This window comes from Dasypus novemcinctus, chromosome 13 (assembly GCF_030445035.2).
Source record: "Dasypus novemcinctus isolate mDasNov1 chromosome 13, mDasNov1.1.hap2, whole genome shotgun sequence".
Classification (NCBI taxonomy): domain Eukaryota; kingdom Metazoa; phylum Chordata; class Mammalia; order Cingulata; family Dasypodidae; genus Dasypus; species Dasypus novemcinctus.
In genome coordinates, this window is record NC_080685.1 from 16,150,531 (window position 1) to 16,166,245 (window position 15,715).

At 41.9% G+C, this 15,715-nt stretch overlaps 1 protein-coding gene and 1 pseudogene across 1 annotated transcript in view; one reads left to right on the forward strand and one right to left on the reverse strand.

The window, feature by feature from the left end:
• Positions 1–15,715, reverse strand: part of SLC35F3 (solute carrier family 35 member F3) — a 423,487-nt gene that overhangs the window by 379,597 nt on the left and 28,175 nt on the right. The gene's annotated exons all lie outside the window — the stretch shown is intronic.
• Positions 11,853–14,146, forward strand: LOC139436326 (glyceraldehyde-3-phosphate dehydrogenase pseudogene; annotated as a pseudogene).

The following is a 15,715-nucleotide window of genomic DNA, read 5'->3' on the forward strand; positions in this document are numbered from 1 at the left end:
TGCTAGTATATACAGGACAACACCTATACAGTGATGAAAGGCAAAACATCAAAAACAAAGTTTTATGATACTTTTCATTTTTAATACCCCAATTTATTTTTTACTTTATTTTAGTTTTTGTAAATTATTAAGTATTCTATTTCTAATCTTTAACCTATCATTACTATTTCATTTTCCTACTAATTGAGTTTGGCAATGTATCAGGCTTCATTTTAGAAGAAGTTTTGGATCACAGATGGGTTTAACTATGGCAGGGGAGGACCACTCATGTGGGGTATCATGGGTGGGAAGGAGTTCTCCAGGGCATGTATATAGGGAATATAAATATGTTCGGATATTCATTGGGTATTGCCATAGTAGGTAGAGTTACACACAACAACTGAGGGAGTGCTGAGTTCCTAGCCAGGGGAGCTCTGTCGCATTCCCAATGGAACAGCAACAATCCTCCAAGTGCAAGGGCAAAAGCCAGTGAACAAGGATGGTCCAATGATGGCCCTAGATACTGATGACTATGCTTATGAGCCTGTATGCTTGAAATTTCAACTAGGCCTAGAGTTGCAGAGTGCCTAAGAATTATCTCCTGAGAGCCTCCATGTTGCTCAAATGTGGCCACTCTCTAAGTCACACTCAGCACGTAAATGCATTACCTTCCCCACAGTGTGGGACATGACTTCCAGGGATGAGCCTCCCTGTGCCAAGGGATTAGTACCAATCACCAGCTGGTGATGCATCTAAAAAAAGACCTTGAATAAAAGGGGGAAACGGTAAAGACCAATGAGTTTATATGGCTAAGAGACTTCAAAATGAGTCAGGAGGTCTTTAGAGGAGTTTCACCTACCATGTCTCAGCAGGATCCCAGAGACAGCCAAAGTAGATACCACCTCAGGTACTGGTGCTCCTGAGGGCTACGGAGACACACAGGTTCTACGGTCATGGCAGATGGCTCTGGAGCTCAGTGCCTTGCCAGTGGACCCTACTTTGGAATTTGTGCTTCTGAGTATGATCGAGTTGGACTCAGATGTGACCTCTCTACACATGCCTCTTCTGTCACTTTTACTGAACCTGTGGTTGGTGATGGGGTTGGTGTATACTAAGGAAACTTGAATCTCTGGACTGTCCATGTGTCAGCTGGGCCCTGATCCTCAGCAGAGGTGCAACACCTACTGTCTGGTTCATTGGACTTACCCAGGTCAGCTAAAAGGGAGGTGAGGATGATCAACCACCACACCAGGGAACCAAGAGAGTCTACAACTGCAAGCAGGAGAATCTCACCCATCATCCATATGAAAGCTAAGCCCCCTCTTGATTTAGAGGTGGAGTGGACACTGTCATCCCAGAGTCCTCAGGATGGAGGAATAAAATATGGATTAGAGCGTACTTACTGGTATTCTACTATAGAATTATTGAGACTATAGCAATGGAAGAAATTGTATCATTGATGTGAAGACAGTGCCATGGGAATTGCTGAGGGCAGGGAGAGGGAAGAAGAGGTGTGATATGGGGGCATTTTTGGGACTTGGAGTTGTCCTGAATGATATCAAAGGGACAGATGCAGGACAGTATATGTCCTGCCATAACCCACTGAATGGAGTGGGGGAGACTGTAAATCACAATGTAAACTATAATCTGTGCGGTACAGCAGTGCTCCAAAATGTATTCACCAAATGCAATGAATGTGCCACACTGATGAAAGAAATTGTTGATGTGGGAGGAGTGGGGGGGGGTTGGGGAGTGGGATATATGGGAACCTCTTATATTTTTTAATGTAGCATTTTGTGTCCTGGAGCAATATACCAGAAATGGGCTGATTTCACAATGGAGATTGATTAGGTAAAAAGCCTACAGATCTGAGGCTGTGAAAGGGCCCAAATCAAGGCATCATCAGAAGGTCCTTTCTCCCTGAGCTGCAGCTGTGGGTGGTCAAGCACTTGGTGGCATCTACTCTCCCCTCTCATCTGCGCCTCACTGCTTTCAGCTTCCTCTCAACTTCTGTGTTCCACTGATTTCAGCTTCTGCCTCTTAGTGTCTTCTCTCTCAGATTCTCAGTTCCTCTCTATCTCTGCAGTTTGTTTTTGTTTTTTTCTGTCTGTGGCTTTTTATTCCTCTGCTTATAAAGGACTCTAGTAAGAGGATTAAGACCCACCCGGGTCATGCAATCTAATCAAAGGCCCTTAACTGAAGCAATTTCATCAAAAGTTCCCACCTACAATCAGTTCACATGCCCAGGAATGGATTAGCCCTAAGGACATGATTTTCTGGGGTCCAAAGAAGCTTCACACTGTCACACTTACCATCAGGTTCCTGCCCTCATCCTTCTGACATACCCTACTTTGTCAGCATCTCAGAAACACTCTTTAAAAGAGGTTCCAGATTTGGATCTGTGTTCAAATGGGTCCTCTTATTGAGGAAGAAGTACATCAGTCCCATTACCTACCCTGATGACCTGAGAGTACTATTTTTAGTAATGTAGATTGGGTCTGTCTAAGCTTTCTCAGTAGCCACACCTTACTGTTGGCTCACATTGTTTGTACTTTTTTCTTTTTGGTATTGCACATTTCTGATACTTTTCTTGCCTTTCTGACTTGGTATTGATTCAGTTCTTTCTTCTGTCATTCTGTAAATATCATTGCTCCTAAAGGATCGATCCTTGGTCAAAGATTTTCTCTCTCAACAGTCTATCCTGTGAAGACTGATTCACCCATCACCTTCAGAACCAAATGCCTGCTCCACAGATACCATCAATCAAGACAGCATGGTGCATCCATCTCTTGCACAGGGATGGCTCTGCTAACACAGCTATACTGGATCGTTGGCCAAGACTCTGTCTCCTCTAGAATGTGCTTGAAGGATACTAGCAATACCTTATAAGGTGTCCCTCTCCTCTGTCTGACAAGTCATTTTAAAGTAACTGTACAGATCCACTATAATTCCTAAAAAGTTGACTCTTAGAGGATAATCTTAATTCTCTTTTATCAAAAATTTTAAGGGATGCCCCAATGAATTCCCAGCTATCACTCTACATTCTCATTTATTCTATGTCTCACTTAGGTTCAAAACTTCAAATCATTCTTTTTTTTTTTCTTCCTATTTGGTTGCATCATCATCTTTTTGGTGTGTTACTTTGCCACGTGGGGGCTTGCACCTCACTGTGCAGGACTGGAACACCTTTTTCCTTTTTTTATGAGGAGGTCCCAGGGATCAAACCCAAGCCCTCCATATGGTAAATGAGAGCTCAATTGCTTAAGCCATAGCTGCTTCCCTAAATCATTCTTAATTCCTCTTCCCCCTTCAAAACTAATATTCAATTAGCCTTTAAGTATCACTGATTTTTCCTTCTTAATATTTATTGTATTTTTTATTTCCTTTGTGATCCTATCATCATTAGCTTAGTACAGGACACTATTGTCTCGCACCCAGATTATTACCTTACGTAGCAGACTACCTTAAGTCCTTTCTGATTTGGAACTCATCCTTCACAATACAGCCAGAATATTAATCTTCAAGCTCTTTCTTCAGCCTTTTCAAGGATATCCATCACTCACAGGTTAAAGGGTCAAAGCTCTCCATTTCAGAGGAGCACCATGTTAAAGATGGTGACACAAAGCCAATATTTTCCCCTTATCTTTTTGGAAATAATCCAAAAAGGAACAAGAAGAGCGAGGGGAAAAAATCCACTTTTGGTGAAACTAAGAGCTAAAATCTCAGTGGTACTGTTGACCTTCTAGACTTTAGAGCTTAGGGAAAATAGATTTCTGTTATCTTAAGCCACAAGGTTTGTGGTGATTTGTTACAGCAGCCAAAGGAAACTAATATTCCTGGCAAAAATTTGTGGTACCATTGAGGGACAACATGAGACAAGGAAGGAACTAGAGAGGTGATGAAGCCAGGTGACTTGCCCCAGCTTAGATAGCAAGTGAGGACAGAGAGGATCAGAACCCAAGTTTTTCCTGACACCCAGTCCAGGGATCTCTCCATGACTTCACTTGCCTCATCACCTCAAAATCTTACATTGTCCTCTAGCCCTCTAATCCTAGGACTCTAGGATGTATAGAAGCTTCAAACAAGGCTAATTTTTCTGATGTGATTGTGCTGTTTCCTCTTGATTACCAACTCACTACAAAACGATGATGTCCTTAGCCCACATTCCTCTATGTACTCACATTAACTTTGAGAGCTTATTTTTCCTATGTGACAGGAGATCCCAAACTGTTCAGAAAGGGGCATCCAACCTTACAGAAAAAGCATATCTCACTTGCATGAAAAATGTGGTATGCTGTTTGACATTTTCTTCCCTCAAGAATGGTAGCCCTTCTAAAAAGTCTTTGCTGAGATATCTGGGGCATGCTGCAGTGTGTAATCCAATACACCTCATGCCTTAAGCTAGTTAATTTATTGTCCTTTAGAACTATTCTTTCAAAATTCTGATCTACCATAACTAGATATGCTTAATCTAAAGGTTATTGCATATCTCAGAGAACCAATATAAATGATGAAAAACATTTCTGTCCAAAAAATCTGCTTACTCTTCCTTTCTCCCTCCCACCCAAACTGTCCCAAGACAAAAATGTGTCTATCAGAAGTCTTTCTTACCTTATTATTTTGGTTACTATCTGTATTACTTTCCTAGGGCTGCTGTAACAAAGCACCACAAACTGGATGGTTTAAAACAACAGAAATGTATTGTCTCATAGCTCTGGAGGTGAGAAGTCCAAAATCAAGGTGTCGGCAGGGCCATAGTCCCACTAAAACCTGTAGGGGCAGATCCTTCCTTATCTCTTCCCAACTCTTGGCCTTCCTTGGTTTATAGATCCATCAAATCAATCTTTGTCTCCATCTTTAGATGTGTATATCTGTGTCTGTCTGACCTTGGGTCCAAATGTCCCACTTATTATAAGGACACCAGTTATATCAGATTAGGTCCCATCTTAATCCAGTTTCATCTTGTCTCAACTCATCAAATCTTCAAAGACCCTATTTCCAAAGAAAGCCACATTCACAGGACTGAGGGTTCAGACTTGAATGTATTTTCTTGGAGGACACAATTCAACCCATAACACTATCATCAGAGCTTGTTACTCTAAAAGCTAGTAAAATGTATTTAGCCTATCCTTGGAAGTCAGGCACATTCCAGGTACTGGGGCATAGTGATGAGAACAGACCAAAATCCTGCTCTTCTAAAGCTTATATTCTAGTGAGAAAAACCAGACTGTAAATGGATAAACAAAAATAGATCACGTCAAGGGCATGATAAGCCCAACAAAGAAAAATAAAACAGAGTAAGGGAATAGAACATGACAGAGAATGCTATTTTAGACAACTTTTCTAAGGAAGGCCTCTGCTTTATTTTCTTGCTGTTTCTGATTTGAGGAGGCACTCAATACATATTTGAAGAAAGAGAAAACATTTCTTATCTGGTAGCATTTACACGATCCCTCTGACCATTTTCTATCTTGTCTTCTTTCCCCCCTGTAGAGTGTCCCTCTGAGAACTGATCAATACAACGGAAATAAAGTGCTATTCTTTGTGTCCAAAAATGCAGATGCTCACAGGCTTACTAACCATGTGTGCTCAGGTGCCCGAGAAGACCTATTTGGGACTAATAGGCTGTTTCTCCCAGGCCTAATGAGAGGCTGCCTTTGCTTCTTGCAAGGCAAGGCTGCTGGCAGGGTCTGGGACTATTGTGCCCTTCTAGTCTCTCAGTGATTTCCTGCCAGCCTTCTGGTTTGGAGCTGCCCCACCACAGAGCAGCACCCTGGGATTCCTCATGTCTTACATTCTTGGTACTCATGTAATTTAGAGGTGCAGCAGATCTGAGCTTCCTTGTCAGTGATCCACTCTGGCTTCCACTAACACTAGTATAGCACCAACCCAATGTCGACAATCCCAATGTGGCAAGCCCAGGGAATGCCATAGGAGGAGGCCAAGGTCTGGGCTGGAGGCTTCTACCAGGATGGGCACATGCTTTCTCTGCTGGATCTTCTCAAGTGCCCAGGAGAAGATACTCTCACACTTGTTAGTCTACACACCAGCCCCAGGCCTCCACGCAAAGACATGATCTCCAAGTCAAAACCAGAACCATCTCCCCACCTAAGTACCCTCAGTCCTTGGGTAATCAGGGACTCCGTCAGATTTGTCCCCCAGAGTAACACCCCTTTTCTATAACAACATTGCCCTGCCTGGCTCTCAAATAATGTCCCACTTTTCATTAGTTTTACTGAGCCCCTGGTCATTTCATTCATGTCATAATGTCCCATGAACATCATTTTTTTAAAAAATGTTCCCTATTGATCATTCATGCCAGGGTTCCCAGCATACTTACACTAGGATGTGGGAGGCAGTGGCTCACCCTTGCCCCAACTGTTCCATGTGCTCAGGGATCTTGCCAACATAATAAAGCTGAGTGTGGAGACTTAGCCACAAGGAGAGAGACCAACAGGAGAAGGGGCAAAGGAGCGAACCTTGTAGAGAAGCCAGAGAATCTGAAGACAGGCCATCCTCCAAGACATGAATTTTAGGAGTATGAGAAAATAAGCCCAGAAACAGGCAGGCTCACATGACAAGGAAGGGGAAAAGGGAAGGATTTTCTGACAAGAATATGCATCAACAACTGCAGGAAGGGACTCTGGAGTGGGAACCTGAAGCTCTGTCCTGGTTCCACCACTAGTTGTGTCTAGGAGAGCTAAGCTAGCTTCCCACAGTGTCCTGGCGAGACACAGTCTACCATCTTGCAAAATGTTCAGGCTGGATTCTTGCACACAAGCCTATCATAGAAGTACCATCTTAGCCTTACCTATAATAATTTGTCCTAATTTTCTAGCCCTATGATTTAACTATTGTGGTACCCATTTGAACTCTTTCACTTTGCATGGCATTTACCTCAATTGCAAACCACAGAGGGAAAGCCCTCTGATGGTTTAAACAGAAAGTACTGGTGGAAGAACAACTTAGATAACAACGCATCAGGATTTCTTTTTATTTGGTTCTCAGTTCTGAGAAGAAATCACTCAGCTCCACATTGGCATTTGCTTTCAAGTGACAGCTCTTTATATTCTTTTTTTTTTTAAATGTTCCAGGGAGTGTGGACACAAACCCTATGATACACTTGCTAAAAACTTAGGCCATCCTCTCTCCCCTCTCACCTTCCCACATGAGGCACAGCTACATAATGAGATAACTTTTCATAGATTAAATGACTTTCAAGTTGGAATTGACTTTAAGAATAGCAAAGAGATCAGAGACCAGAACACAGCAGCTCTCAAGGAGCCTCTAGTTCACAGATGTGTTCTTTCTGGCCCACTGAAATTTGAAAAGTACCTTTTACAAAATTTTAACTGTAAATATTAAAGATTAAAAGTATTTATTCAAATATCCAAATTTTAAGCTTCTCATGAAATTCCAAATGGCTGAAATGAGAAGCAGCTTCCCCTCTTAGAAGGGCCATGCACTCTTCATGTTGCCCCAGTCTCCACCACTCCCCACTGCCACCTTACCAAAACTAAGGCCAAGTGTTGGTTGCCATTTATCCTTGTGCTTCCACTATTCTTTTTATTAGAAAAGAGTTAAGAGCAACATCTAATATTTCTTGAATTGATGAGCCCATCAAACGCAATAAAATGCAGGCTAGAGGGATTCCAGTTCAATAAAAGCAGGGGAAAACTGATTATTTGTGGAAGTAAAAATTATTCTTGCAGATAACCCATTTCAGTCATTTATCATTTGTCTCTGAATGGCATTTGAATGTTTTGTCCCAAATTTAATCCAACTTTCCCACTTCACAGATGAGAAAACTAAGCCAAAAAAGGATAGAGGACTTATCCTAGGTCACACAGCCAGGAGTGGCAGAAGTGGAAATAGAGCCCAGGCTCTCTTGCTCTGCTTCTCAGATATCACCACTATTTCCACATGAACTTGACTTCCAAATGTCCTGCTCATTGCATTTATCACTTTAAGGCAGAGAGATAGTTCAGTGGTTACCACGGTCCAGCATACTTTTGGCAACTCTCTTCATGAAGTGAATTAGAGCAGTGCTTTCCAAATTTTCATTATTCACTGACAGCTGACAGGTGTTTAGCACATAGACAGCTGGTATTATACAGATTATTTTGTAAAGATTCATCCACAAATTCAAAATAAGAAAATATTTTAATAGATAATAATAATTGCTCCATGCCAGTAGAGAGATACTGTTCACAATAGTTCACAAACGTATGGTCCCATCTGACTACAAGACAGACCACTTGAACTGTATTTAGCGGGTAACTTCTTAATAATTTTTTACTTGTATTATATTAGAAAACCCAAACAAAATTATATGGAATGTCAGCAAATAGTGGCTGGCTCTGTCAGATAGTTCTAGATATTCAAATTGAATGAGGAGCCTGACTTTTATGGAGAGATCTCTCACTGAAGAAATCTTTGCTCTGAAAGACACTAAGTCAACAAGCAAATGCAGTAGCCATCAATAACTGGAAGTTTTGGAATTGTGGAGCATATACTGCAATTTCACTCTTTGCTGCACTAGATTCCACCAAGCATTTTTTCTTAATCTGTTGCAGAATTCCGATAGTCATGAGTCTCTGTCTCCAACTATTAAAGAAGCCAGGAACTGTGGAGGAAGAATCAAACATTTCAGTCAGGTTCTCTGGACCAGTTTGGACTCCTTAAGAAATGGTGAAAACATATCCTCACCATTATATGATATCATAGTCTGGCCCCACAGTGGTAGACTCGGGATATTCAAGATGTTGAATATAGCCCTAAGATGTGCAGTCTGCACAATCTCCTTGAAATATTAGGGACTCCTTTTCCAGGCATTATTGGTGTCATGAAGAAGGATTTCACCTCATCCTCATTTCAAAACACCTTTCCTTAGAAAGCCAGAAACATCGTGGAAAAAGCAGTTTTGCACTTGCTACCTATTTCTTCTTTAAAATCCTCTGAAAAGAAGTCCACTTACTGTTCACAATGTGACTGAATTAATAATTTTCACAATTCCTGGAGGCGTCCTGTGGAGCACTCACCGTGCTCTGTGAACAAGGCAGCGTGCAGCCTGGCGTCCAAGGGCTACAGCTTTTATTCCAACAGCAGTGCCCTTTCTGCTGGTGCTCCATCAGTAATGATCCTGGATCACATTTTCCAATCTACAAAGTTCATATTTTAAATCATTAAGCAAATGCAAATTCTCTACTCCTAATATAGGTGTTCATTTACAATCACAGATAAAGAAAAAAAAATCCCACCAAGCCTCTACCCCTCATATATGTGTACCCTTATACATGTATGAAGATACGCTAATTTATACTTTGCACATCAGGAGCTTCATCCCAGTGCAAAGCAAAACACTTTCTGGGATTCACAACTGATAGCAATTGTTCTTCCAAATCTATGTTGCTGATATCACATGGGTTTCAGCAGTGTCATTAAGGAATTTTGCCATAGCTCCTTCTGTTCCCTCCACAATCATCAGAGCTTAATTTATCATTTTGCAGTTTGTTTCACAAGATTCTTGGCAATAGCATGACTTATACCTGTTTCTATAATAAGGGAGGGCATTTCTGATACTATAGTTTTGATCTCTTCTCTGCCATTAGCAACACAATTCAACCCTTGCCCACTTCTTGCACTACTCTGGAAACAGTTTACAAGAGGTCACTGCACTTTGTTTGAAACTGACAAATAATAGACTTTGGAGGCCTGTCCCAGTAGATGGGAGAAAACAGAGTCCACTGGAGGAATTGTAATTCCTAAGCTATACCTTTGGCAGGTATCAGGCTCAAGTTCCCACATGCTACCTATTAGAAATGGAAGCCTTGACCCCAAAACTAAAGTGAAAACTGGAAACCACAATGAAAATTATGAAAAATTAGAACTGAATGCCAATACAAGCATTATGTGTCAAAACTTGGAATGCAATTAAACCTGTACTTAAGAGTTTTATGCATGTATTAAAATAGAGTAATGCTTAGAAATAAATTAGCAAGTGTTCAACTCAGAAAGCTAAAAAAAAAAAAAAAAAAAGAACAACATGGAGGAAACCCCAAGAAAAGAAAAAGGAAAGGAAAAAAGGAAAAAAATAAGGATTAAAGATGATTTTAAAAAAAAACTCACTATTTGATAATTTTGTCACAACACACTCATGCCTGGAAGCAAATGGATTAGTTATCCAGTAAATTTCAATTCTAGCTATTCATCAAGGTTCATATTTTTATATTTTTCCTTTTCATTTGCTTATACACAGTTATCACATTAACACACATTTGTGTCCCAGCACACATAGATTTATTCTGTATTTACACTAGAGTTCTCTATATTCTTTAAATTCAAGATATTATCCTAAACTATAGTATTTATGTTACACTTTTTTCCCGGTTTCTATACTTTGACAAGACAGAGCTGCATCAGTCCTCCATTTTTTATATCAGGAATGTATTACACAATAGGAACAATGAAAATTGCTAACTTGGTAGAAATGATAATTGGGAAATGACACATCAACACATTGTAAGACTGAGTCTACTAGCATTTTGTTAAATAACCATGATTTGTGTATTGCCTACCTAAGTTTCAAAGTACAAAATAATTAAGGATTCTATGGGACTTTGGAGAAAATCATGTGAAATAAATATTATTCTTCAAATTGGCAAAACATTTATGAACAAGATTATATAAAAACTTTACCCTCAAAACACTACCAAACTTCCTTTGGACTATTAATTATTGACGGAGACCTACAGGCCACTCTTTGAATCAGTTTATGAGTCAAAGAAGGTAAATAGCCTTATTGCATTATAGCCAAAGATTTGTTTTGTTTTGTTTTTGTTTTGTTAAATGTCATAGAGCATTAAACAGCAGGATCACCCACTGTCACCACCAGAATTGCCTCTGAATGATGTTTGGCTATTCCCTAAAATAAAATCTAGCCTTAAAAGTTATGATAGGGGAAATGGACTTTGGCCCAGTGGTTAGGGCGTCCGTCTACCATATGGGAGGTCCGCGGTTCAAACCCCGGGCCTCCTTGACCCGTGTGGAGCTGGCCATGCGCAGTGCTGATGCGCGCAAGGAGTGCCCTGCCACGCAGGGGTGTCCCCCGCGTGGGGGAGCCCCACGCACAAGGAGTGCGCCCGTGAGGAAAAGCCGCCCAGCGTGACAAGAAAGAGCAGCCTGCCCAGGAATGGCGCCGCCCACACTTCCCGTGCCGCTGACGACAACAGAAGCTGACAAAGAAACAAGACGCAGCAAACAGACACCAAGAACAGACAACCAGGGGAAGGGGGGAAATTAAATAAATAAATAAATCTTTAAAAAAAAAAAAAAAGTTATGATAGCACTGCAAGGAATTGTGGTGAGACAATGGAGTAGGAAGCTCTAGGAATTACTACATCCAACAGAACAACTGTCAACAGTCAGGAATTTACTATGTTGAATTTACTATGTTGAAACCCCAGAGTCCAGTGAAATACTGTGCAGCATCCAGGGAAGTGTGGGAGGAAGAGGCTGGTAAACTGCAGTAAATAGCCGGGAACTACTCCCTCCGCACAGTGGTGACTGTCACCTATCCCCCACTCTTGCAGTAGGCAGCAGTGATGTCCAGTCACTGGAAAGGCTACTGGTGCCAGAGAGGGAAACAGAAACCAGGTTCCCCAAGATCTGGGGAAAGGGAAGGGGAATGCACGTGGGCACACACACACACACACACACACACACACAGAGGACTGTCATTTTTCCAACCAGCTTAGGACGAAGGTGGTGAAGGAGACTTGAGGACAGTATGCCACCTCAGAGCTGTGGAGGATATTTAAAGGGCTGCATTTGTTGGGCGGTGCCAAGCTGAGAAAGCTCAACTTTAGGGGGCCATGGGAGAAGCTCCTGCTGTGATTCCTGACCCCTCCCTGGGCCCCTCCCCAGGGCAGTGTGCAGCTGGCCTGTGCTCCCTTTGTGGGTCCCTGGCCTTGTTCCAGTTGGGAAAGGCTTTCATGGGAAATTCCTCTCTGGTGTGTTCCCCCTCCCAGAATTTGCTCTCCACATAAGATAAGTGTGAGAAAAAGCAGTGTAAGAAACATTTGAGGCTGGTGGTCTGGGGAAAAGGCTTGCCTACTTTAACTCCTACAGTAGACCACCTGGGAGAGGGAGAAGTTCTGTTTCCTAGGAAGTAGAGAGGGCACTCAAACACCTATAAACTGGGGAACTCCTAAGGCCACTATCAAGCACAAGTCCAGGACAAGGCACAAGCCCAGAAAAGACAGAGAGGATCCTGCATGCTGCATTTGCCTTGGGCTGATAGGAGGACTGAACTCCAAAGAAGAACACCAACCAAAACAAAACTAATGTGCAAAGTCAATGAAAGGTATATTTTGCTTAGGTTTGCTTGGTTTTGTTAGGCTCCAGACACTCAAGAAATCTCTATTATATCACTAGCTGAATATAAACTCAAGAAAAGACATCCTGGGGAATAAATCCCAGACTTAACATTTTAAAATATTAAAATTTACAATGTGCAACAAAAGATTTTAAGACAAAGAAACAGGAAATGATGGTTCATCCAAGGGAAGAAGATAAAAATCCAGAAAACATCAACAAAGAAGACCAGACTGTGAGCATACCAGAAAAGATGTTAGAAAAATGGTCTTCAATGTGCTCAAGGAGATGAAGGAAAAAACAGAGAAAGAAGTAAAGGATATGAGGAAAGCAACGAACGGAAAATACGAAACTCTCAATAAAGAGATAGAAATATTTTTTAAAGATTTATTTTATTTCTCCTCCCTACCCCCCTCGCCCCACTTGTCTGTTCTCTGTGTCCATTTGCTGTGTGTTCTTCTTGTCCCGCTTCTGCTGTCAGCGGAACTGGGAAGAGACAAGGAGATAGAAATTTTAAACAGAACTACTGGAGTTGAAGACCACCATAACTGAAATGAAAAACTCTCAGGAGGATAGCAGGTATAGCTCGGTGGTTGAGCATACACTTCACATGTATGAGGTCCCAGGTTCAATCTCTGGGACTTCCTAAAAAAATATCAAACAAACAAAAAGCCAAAAAAACTCTCAGGAGGGTTTCAACTGTAGATCTGAACTGGAAGAAAGAATCAATGATCTGGACAAGGCAATTGAAATGATTTAGATTAGATTAAGGAACAGAAAGTAAAAAGAAGTATTAAAATGAAAATAGCCTTAAAGACCTATGAGACACTATAAAGCATTACTAATGAACATATTATGGGAGTCCCAATAGAAGAAGAAGGAAAGAAAGGGCTAGAAGGGATATACAAAGAAATGACAGACAACTCTCCAACATAACAAGAAGCATGAATATGCACACCTAAGAAGCCCAGAAAATACCAAACAGGATAAACTTGAAGAGAAATTTGGCCCATCGCTATCTTCCAGGAGCGAGATATTGCCAACATCAAATGGGGTGATGCTGGTGCTGAACATGTTGTGGAGTCCACTGGTGTCTTTATGGCCCTAAAGAAGGCTGGAGCTCACTTGAAGGGTGGCACCAAGGGAGTCATGATCTCCTCCCCTTCAGCCGATACCCCCGTATTTGTGATGGGTATGAACCATGAGAAGTATGACAACTCCCTGAATATTGTCAGCAATGCTTCTTGCACCGCCAACTGCCTGTCCCCACTAGCCAAGGTCATCCATGACAATTTTGGCATTGCGGAGGGATTCATGACCACTGTCCTGCCATCACCGCCACACAGAAGCCTGTGGATGGCCTCTCTGGGAAAATGTGGTATGATGGCCGGGTGGATGCCCAGAATATCATCCCTGCATCTACCAGTGCTGTCAAGGTAGTGGGCAAGGTCATTCCAGAGCTGAATGGGAAGCTCACTGGCATGGCCTTCTGTGTCCCTGCCCCCAATGTATCTGTTGTGGAGCTGACCTGCCATCTGGAGAAAGTGACCAAATATGAGGACATCAAGAAGGTGGTGAAGCAGGCATCAGATGGCCCCCTAAAGGGCATCCTGGGCTACAGGACCAGGTTGTCTCTTGCAATTACAACATGACACTCACTCTTCCTCTTTTGATGCTGGAGCTGGCATTGCCCTTAATAACCACTATGTCAAACTCATTTCCTGGTATGACAATGAATTTGGCTTGCAACAGGGTGGTGGACCTCATGGTCCTCATGGCCTCTGAGGAGTAAAAGTCTCCCAGACCACCAGCCCCAGGAAGAGCATGAGAGAAACAGAGAGGCAGTCAGCTGCTGGGGAGTTCTAACCTCAACTTGATCCCCCAACACTGAGTATCACCCATCCTACACAATCTCCATCCCAGACCTCCTGAAGAAGGGGAGGGGCTCAGAGGGCCCTAACTTGTCATGTACCATTAATAAAGTACACTGTATCCAGTCAAAAAAAAAAAAGAAATGAAGTTCTAATTTGTGAGACAACATGGATGAACCTTGAAGTCATCGTTTTGATACAATAAACCAGACACAAAAGGACAAATATTGAATGAGCTCACTGATACAGAATAATTAGAATAAACAAACTCAAAGTCATAGAGTCCAAATCTAGAATATGGGTTCCAGGGTGGAGGTAGGGAATAGGGAGTCAATGCTTAAGATGTAGAATTCATGTCATTGAACCACTGTCGCTCCCATCCACTGCCCAACCACACCCTTCCACCTTATGAATCTTTTCTTATGAAACTGAAACTTAGCTTAGTATTATATACTGCCTAAGAGTTACCTCCTGAAAGCCTCCTTGTTGCTCAAATGTGGCCCCTTTCTAAGCCAAACTCAGCATATAAATGCATTACCTTCCCCCAGCATGGGACATGACTCCTTGAGATAAGCCTCCTTGGAACTGAGAGATTATTACCAAGCACCAACTAGCAATGCATCTGGAAAAACACTTTGACCAAAAGGGGGAAATGGTAAATACAAATGAGTTTTTATGGCTAAGAGGTTTCAAAGTGAATCAGGAGGTCATTCCAGAGGTTACACTTATGCAAGTCTCAGCAGGATCTCATTGACTGCCCCAGTAAACAGTGCTGCAAATAGCAGGGCTCCTGAGGGCTCTAGAGACAGAATATATAAGCAGAGCAGACAGCTCACGAATTCAGCACCCTGTCAGTGGACATTACTTAAGAAGTTATGCTTCCCATATAACAGAATTAGACTCATTTATAGGTTCTCTGCACATGGCCCTTTTGCCCCTTTTATTTGAACCCATAAGTAGCAATATACTTGGTAAATATATGTCCCAGAGACTTAAATCTTTGGTCTGTCCATGTGCCAGTTGAGCCCTGAATTTCAGCAGAATTGCAACACTTACTCTCCAGTTAATTGGACTTACCCAGGACAATTAACAAGGAGATGATGATGGACAACACCCATCCCAAGGAACAGAGAGTATCTGCAACTGCAAGCAAGATAGCTCCATCCATCTGCCTCACGGGATCTAAGCCGCCTCTCAATTAGAAGCAAAGTGGGCATCACCATTTCAAAATCCTTAAGATTGGGAAATGGACAATAGACTAAAGTAGACTTAATATTATTCTGCTACAAACTTGTAATTATTCTAGCAATAGAAGAACTGTTATTGATGTAAAGGCAGTGGCCACCAGAGGTTCTGAGGGTCGGGAGAGGGAAGAATAGGTGTAATATGGGGGCATTTTTGGGACATTGGATTTGTCCCATGTGACATTGCAGTGACGGATACAGGCCTTTGTATATTTTGTTATAACTTACAAAATTGTGTGGGACAAA